Genomic DNA, 9,046 nt, shown 5'->3' on the forward strand with positions numbered 1-9,046 from the left:
TGATACCACTGATGAGTTTTACATGTATTAACACGGATAAATCTTAACACTCAAGTATACATGCAACCTAAAGATCTAAGTCATGACACTATTGATGTAACATTCTATTGAACAAGAGGACCTCACTAACCATATGTATAATCGAAATTTCCTATAGATGGGTTTAAGATAACATACCTTTGTTGTTATTGTAGCAAACAACAAAGAACACATTCTTGTTGATCTTTTGGAAACAAGCACCACAATTTTCGTGCCTCTGATGAAATCACACCCAAGCTAGCAAGAGGATGAATATAGAGAGAGGAGAGAGGAAAAATTTCAGCCTTGGCTTATAGGAATAAGAGTGTAGTCGAAAATGTGATGGGTTATGTCCTTTATATAGCTGATGTAGCTTGGTGCCAAAGCTAGGGTTTAAGGGAAAACCCTAGATTCCCAGCTTGGTGACCAAGCAGCCCATTCCCTTCATTCAAAGGGCTTGGACGAAAACTCTTGGGCTTGCCTAAGTGATTTTCGTCCACCTCATACAATGAGGTCCTTGGGCCTTCTTTCTTCAACTTCCAATAAATAACCAAACAATCCCTACACTTTTAATTAATCTATTAATCCCAAAATTAATTCCAATTAATTTCTGATTAATTATTAATTAAAAAATATGATTTCTAATTAATATATTATTTTCATCATATATTAATAAATCAATTATTTCAGTTTATTACTCAAATAATAAACCAACCTCTTTTTCTTCAAAATCATCATGTCCGGTTGCTAAGTTTGAGGGCAACCCAAAAGGACCGTGTTACTATCAATTCAAGTGTATAGCAATTATATTTATGTACTTAGACACCTAATCTAACATTATATACATGCATGTCCAATGCATGTCTGGATCTTTACTTAGGTCAAAATGATGAAGAAATGGAACCTTAATCACATGAATGTCTTCAAAACTTAGCCAAACTTCAGATCCAACATATATAGCACTCAAAGGACCTGAATGACCCATAAAGTTGCCAACTTTATGGAATCCTTCCAGACAAACTTCCACAACATGAATAAAAAGGGACAATAAGCCTAGATCTAGCAGCTATCAACATAAAGTTTTGATCTTGAACACTTACAATGGTCCAGAAATGACTCAAATGGAAACTCCAAGCTTTGCAAGAGGTTCTCTACACTAAAAGGGCCTTCTTCTTCCTTCCAAGAGCACTAAAACACCAAGAATAAGCTCACAAATGAAGATGAGGGTATTAGGGTTTGTTTCAAGGTTCTAGAGGGTGATGAAGGCTGAAAATGAAACCCTAAATATGAGGTTAGAGATTTAAATATAGAGGAAACCTTAAAAGATCATGGGCTTAGGTTGCAGCTAGATTCACATCGTGACCATACTCATGTCACGTCGTGATATTCTTCTAGATCCACATTCTTATACTTGGAACATCAAGTCATGACATATGGTTTTTCCTAAAAACCATGCCTTAAAACCCTTAATGTCATATACTGATCCATACTAGGAGACGAGTGTTACATCTTTTTCAAATCACCTTCTTCGCTACCAAAATATTTTATCTATTTCAAGGAATTGTATAAAAACCTCCAAATATCGAGAAACTTGAATGACTTCTTATTATTATCAACAATACATTTTTTAGGGACATCTCTAAAAAAATTTCATCGATTTCATTATGGTATTTCTAAACAAGTCCATGGATAATAAATCTCAAGGTTTTGATAATATCGATGTTGATGCTAGTGGCGATATTAATGATAGTGACAATATCCTTGATATGGAACTGGAACTGCTAACTAGCATGAATTGGATAACTATGGATATGATGCCTGAAGATAAAGACTTGCTTTATATTACCATTCTATTCAAATTAGCAAAAACAATGTCTCCTTGCATAATACTAGTACATTGATCTTTAGTGCGGTAATCGCCACAACCACAATGATAAAAAATTGTTGCATAATGCGTCACATTTTTTTCATCTTTTGTGCATTTCCTTTTTTTGAATCCTACGAAATGTTGACCCATGATTGTGCTAAAACCATCTCTTTCGTCTGGTTGCCGTTGTTAAGATGCCATCTTCTCTTTTTGAACTGGTGCTTTTCCTTTTCCTTGTCTTTTGGGGTTGGATTGCTCGGGTTGTGTTTCCTGAACAATTTAGGGTTCGAGCTCTGGTACCGGCTCAAGATCAAGTTGGGTTTCTCGGACAAATTCGACTTCTGGTTCGACAACGTATTTGGGGAGGGGGAATTTTTTTGAAAAATGGTTAGGCTAAGAGGTTACATCATGTAATATTGTTGTGATATTGTTAGTAGTAAATTTGGTGGGGTTGGCCTTGGGGTCGGGGGGAAATCGTAGACGAATTAATTTGTGGTCTGTAAACCGGTGGCTCCAACAGACGAACATTTGCACACAATTTTCTACGAGAGGTAAATTAAGGGTTGTTTAGATTATTTTTGGAATGCAAAGGTTTCAAAAGTGGTATTGATTGAAAATGATATATGTGTTGAAAAATATAATAGATAGTAATGTATTTATAGTAGTTTTTGAAAAAAAAATAATTCATCAGCATCTAGCCGTTTGCCAACGGCTACAAGCGCTCACAATTTCAAATGGAGGGTGCGGTGAAACGATAATGTGCGGGAGGTATACCATATTTTTTTGTGGGGATCGATGTTACACCAAGCAACGAAGCGGTTTTTGACCCTAATCCGCTCCAAACCCGCACAAAATTAATGGGTTTATATCATATTTTATGATTCGCTTACCCATTGAAGACCCATACCAACTAACCCTTTCATAAAAGGGCCGAGTATGGATCACTATCGATCCGATTCATTTATAACCCACACCGTCTAAAATTTTAAAATGTAAATTTATTATTTATAAATTATAAATTTATCACCCATATATGTTTTGGATTAGTATCTAAGCCCGTAACTATATTTGGTAAGTACTTGACCCGGTTGTGCATGGTCCTTTTCGGGTTGCCTTCACCATAGCAACTTGACAGGGTGATTTATGGAGAGAGAGAGAGAGAAGATATTATGGTTTATTAATATATTATAAGAATAAAATATTAAAGGATAAATCATATTGTTTAATTAATATTATTCATAAATTAATTAGGAATTACTTTGGTGACTAAAAGAGATTGATTGAACAAAGGGGACTTAAGCTGTCAAATGTGTGATGGTGAAATTTTGGGCAGGGAAACCTAATGGATTAAGGGGTGAACGAAATTATGATGGGAGCCCATCATATTTTCGTCCATGGCCTGTATTCTAGAAGGTTCCATGGGCTGCTTAGGGTTTAAGCTGTCCATTAGGGTTTTGACTGAAACCCTAGCTACCCACAGTATAAATAGGACCCTATGCATGCAATTTTCGGCCACTTGCTTTCTAAGAACCCTAGAGTCGATTTTGTGTGCCTCCTCCCTCTCTCATATACTACCCTCTTTCTAGTTGGTGTTTGTAAGACATTAGAGGAGTTACACTTGTGGCTCTAAGCATCAAAGACAAGGAGATTCAAGCAAGAAACAAGAGGTAATCTTCTAGATCTGATTTGGTTATTATAATTTCGAATTATGATCATTAGATTTAGGGTTTATAAGCCTTGGATGATTGCATGTACAATTAGTGAAACCTAGATCCAAGCATTAGGGTTTGCATGAGCACATAGGAAACTTCTTGTGGCACAAACCCATTAGTGGTATCAAAGCTTGATTGGTTTCAATTGTATTTGATGCTAACATGTTCGTTCATTACTTGATTTAAAAATCATTTTTTCTGAAAATACCCAGCTCACGACGTGACTCTCCTAGTTCACGACATGAGCCTAGTCTGTCAGACAGACTCGACGAGTGCAATTAGTTACTTGATGAGTCTGTGGATCAGATGGCTCAAAACTCGGATTTTTGGTTGTTTTTATGTTTGGATAATTACCAAAATTGTTTTTGAATAATAAAATCTGATTTTATGATTATCCTTACCAAATTAAAAGATAATTACCATTTATTTTAATAATAAATTAATTATGTGATAATATTTGATTATTTAATTTATTTGGTAAATTATCTTGTAAATAGAATGTATTAGGTCAAATTTAGATAATCATTAAATTAATTGTTTAATTTAAAATTATTTGCTATTTAATCCTTTGTGTTTTGAAAAGTTCAAAACTTGTCCTCAAGTTTTGAAATTTAAATTTGTGATTAAAATGTTTAATTTGAGCTATTTAAATTTCAAACCCTAGATTTTACAAGTTTAAAATTCAACCTTATACTTTATAATATTATAAGATTAATATATATATATATATATATATATATATATATATATATATATATATATATATATATAAAACCTAAAATGCTAGTCTTACCGTTAGTATACCTCATTCACGAAGCCAATCTCTAAGGGGGTATAAGGTTATGGCCTATAAAATGGCCATTTAATGGGTGTCCACTCTCACCCACCGCTTCCTTGATTAGTGGATGGTCGTTATCCAAACGTGTAGGATAGGGCAAACCTTTCCTCACTAAAAGTATAACAAATCTATATAAAGTAACTAAATGTTTTTACAAAATTCCCAATCTTAGTTACTTTAGGAAAAGTGAATTGATGCAATTCCATGAAATTACACTTTGTATCCTTGCTAAGACGTTAGTGGAGCGTGTGTGGTTAACCGACACACTAATTGGTTCTAAGCAAAAGTGGTAAAGGGTGACTCATTGTTTGTCGTAGTTTGATGGAGCATGTGTGGTTAACCGGCACATCGAATAGGTGACTGTAAAAATGAGGGCACCATGTATATTTGCATGGTTATTCACACCCGATTTGTGATCCTCGGCACCCCAGTCACAAACTAGAGGGGCATATCGAGATTTAAACATGCCATTGAAAAGTTCAATGAATCTCAAAAGATCTAGGAGTTTTTCAATACATTTACAACTTAATCTTCTTTTCGTTTTTCATGGTGGAGAATTAGTGAATCGTCATTCACTTACCTTCAAGTTATTTGCATGTTAGATTACGACATCCCTCTTCTAATATGTAAATAATGTTGTTGGATCTTAGACCTAATTTCTCATTTGGGTGTTTAATTAGGGATTCATTTCTAATCAAACTTTGTTCTTTTCCTTTTCAGATGTCGAACATGAACAACAACAACGCTTTTGGCTTGAGTTCCTCCGACTCATTCTCACTCATGAACTTGTATGAGAGGGTGATATTCGACGGAAACAACTTCAACGATTGGATCTGTAACATAAGAATGGTCACCCGCTATGAGGACAAAGAGTATGTCCTTGATAAGGAGCTGAAGGGGATCGACATGAACATTGCCACTCCCGAAGAGATCGTTGCCTTTGAGGCCCACGAGTGTGATGCCACGAAAGTCCATTGCATCATGCTAGCGACAATGACTTCTGAACTCCAAAAGTCCTATGAGGACATGTATCCCTATGAGATGCATCAAGAATTGCAGGACCGGTACCACCAAAGTACGAGGCAAAAGAGGTATGAGATCATCACTTCGATGATCACTGCCCGAATGGGTAGTAGAGAGTCCCTTACCGCTCATCTGCAAAAGATGCAGAGATATGTTGATCGTCTTCTAAAGTTGAATGTTAACTTTGATGAAGAGCTGGCGATTGACATCATCCATCACTCCCTGCCTCCCTGCTACAACCAGTTCCGCATGACCTGCCATATGAATAAGGAAGAGGTCACCTTGAGCAAGCTTCAAGGCTTGCTTAGGACTGCTGAGAGCAATCTCAAGGATAAGTCTGTTGCATCAACTCCCGCTCCAACCGCTACCCCTGTTTTGGCTATTGGGCAAGGGAAGGGTAAGAAGAGTAAGGCTCCCTCAAAGAGCCACCACAAGGGTAAATCCCAATATGGTACCTCTTCTTGTGGAACCAAAGTTGGTTTTGCTAAACCCAACTCTAATCCAAAGGAGACAGGGTGCCACTACTACCACAAAAAAGGGCATTGGAAGAGAAGCTACCCAGAATATCTGCAGGCCATCAAGGATGGAAAGATCAAGCCATCCTACACATGTATTTACACAATTAAATCTAATGATTCATCACATTCCATTTCTTGGGTACTTGATACAGGATGTGGTTTTCACATTTTTTTTATTTGCATGGCCTAATAAGAGATAGGGATGTGGAGCATGGGAAGATAAATTTGATCATGGGGAACAAAAGATCGTCGCCTATCACCAAGATCAGAATTTACTCTTTAATGCTCAGTAGTGGATTAGGATTAGATTTAGACAATTGTTGATATTCGCCACATATGGCAAGAAACATCATTTCATTTCATGGTTTATATAGACAAGGTTTTAGATATTCATTTGATAATGAAAAAGGTTCTATTAATGCTTATCTTAATGGTGTATTTTATTTTGAAGCATTACCTTGTAATGGAATATATGAAACTATGATGGTTGTAGATAACTTATGAAATGATGTGTTGTGTGTTGATTCATCCAATGGTTTGGATAAAGCATGCTTGTGGGACATGTCAACAAGAAACGCATAGCCCAACTTCAAAAAGATGGAGTGTTGGAGTCATTTGACCTTAGGGATGATGACGTGCGCGAGTCTTGTTTACTTGGAAAGATGACCAAGTCACCCTTCACTGACACTTGTGAAAGGGGTGAGGGTCTATTGGATCTCATACACACCGATGTGTGTGGGCCCTTTAGATCAACCTGTTGGATTAGGTGTCTAAGCCCATAACTATTATTGGTATGTATTCGACCCGAGAGTAGCATGGTCCATTTGGGTTGCATATCATCGGGACAATTTGTTAGGATGGACTTTTGAGAGAAGGTTAGTTGTGGTTTATTAATATATTATATGTTATAATATATTAATATGAAATCATATGTTTTAATTAGTATTGATCAAGAATTAATTTGGAATTAATTTAGTGATCAAAAGATACTAATTAAATCTATGGGGACTAATTATGATAATTAGTTATATTTATATGTGTTGGGCTTGTGATACCTGTTGGACCAAGTTTATGTATGGATACATAAAGAGTTGGGCCACATGAACCATGGATCATAAAACCCATGGGTATGGATTTGGGTTATATCCATGACCCTAAAAATCCCACATATAAATAGATACTTCATTGTCCAAAATCGCTACTTGTATCTTTTTAGAGTTCATGGTGTCTTTTGTGTGCATGGAATTCTCTCTCAAGTTCATCCTTTATCCATGGTGTGTTGTGATTCCATTTGAGGCTTCCACACTATTGGGGCTAAGCTCTTTAAGGCCAAATACACCAAGAATTCAAGCTCCATCTAAAGGTATGTCATGCTAACTAGTATATTATATTTTTATGTTAAATGCATGCTAGTTGTAAGATTAATACCTTGGAAACCATTTGCATGTATAATTAGTGAAAACATAGATCCAAGGTATTTAGGGTTGTATGTGCACCATAGGATGTTGTAGTATACCAAAACCCAACAATGGTATCAGAGCCATGGGTTGTTTTCAATTATACTTGATGCAAGTTGCTGGAAAAATTGGAAAAAAAATCAAATTTTTTGCTGTCGGGGCAGCAGACTCGACGAGTCCATGAACAAATTCATCCAAATCGTCGAGTTGGTTCATGCACTCGACGAGTTGGACCCCCTGACAGCTTATCTTCGAGTTTTTTGGCCTGTTTTGGATTAGAATCATTACCGCAAAGTGTTTTTGTTCATAAAATTTGTTTTTTTGATACTATGCTAATGTTTATTCTCATACAAATAAAGGATAATAATCAGAGTTTCAATTTTTATACATGTTTATATGATGCATGAAAAATGTTGATTATGAATGTTCATGTTTATGAGTTTGTTTAGATTAATAGGAAAAATTATGAGATAGTTGTTTTCAATCCAAATTAATATAGAAGTTGTTCATAATATGTGTTTTTGTAACTTGTCCTCAAGTTACATGAAAAGTCACATTTATGAATTTTAAAACTCATAAAATTTCCATAAGTTATGAAAAAAATGAAGAGTCACATTTTTGTAATGCTTTTAAAGTCTTCCATAACTTGTCTACAAGTTATGGAACTTGAAGGTTTTTTTTCCATTAAACCACTTTAAAATTCATAAGTTATGGAAACCATAAAATTTTGAATTGTTAAAAAGTTGTCCTCAAGTTTTGGAATTTGTAAAGTCAAACCCCATATACACTTTAATTCCAAACCCAAGATTTTTAAAAGTTAAAGTTCAAACTTTATGGACTTCATTAAATTAATTAAAGTGTCTAATTAAAAGAGTTAATAATTCCATAAAGACATGGTTTAAGTTTAATTAAATTAAGAGTATAGTTTAATTAATAGATTAAACCACCAAGTATTTTAAATGTTTAAAATACACCCTTGTACTATTATAATATTAATAGTTAATACTTATATATATGTATAAGAACAAAGTCAATCTTACCGTTAGTAGGCCTCATTCACAAAGCCGGTCTATAAGGGGGGTATAAGGTTACTGCCTATAAAATAGCAGTTTAATGGGTGTCCACTCTCACCTACCGCTTCCTTGACTGGTGAAGGGTCGTTAGCCGAACGGATTTGACAGAACTATAATTCCCCCTTCATTAAAAGTATTAATGATAAATACTAAGTAACTAAATATTTTATAAATACCCAATCTTAGTTACTTAGGAAAATATGAATTTGGTGCTAACCCATGAAATTCACACTTTGTACCTTACCAAGTCGTTGGTGGAGCGTGTGTGGGTAACCGGCACACTGACTTAGTCTAGTAAGGATAACAAAGGGTGACTTAATGTTTATCATAGATCGGTGGAGCGCGTGTGGGTAATCGACACATCGATTAGGTGATGATATTAAGGGTACCAAGTGAATTTGCATGGTTATTCACACCTTGTTTTGTGATCCTCGGCATCACAGTCACAAAATTTGAGAGGGCACAATCGAGATTGAAACATGCCATTGAAAAGTTCAATGAATCTCAAAAAATCTAGGAGTTTCAAATCCAATTAAAACT

This window comes from Lactuca serriola, chromosome 2, assembly GCF_051521515.1.
Source record: "Lactuca serriola cultivar US96UC23 chromosome 2, Lser_US96UC23_V15, whole genome shotgun sequence".
NCBI classification, from domain to species: domain Eukaryota; kingdom Viridiplantae; phylum Streptophyta; class Magnoliopsida; order Asterales; family Asteraceae; genus Lactuca; species Lactuca serriola.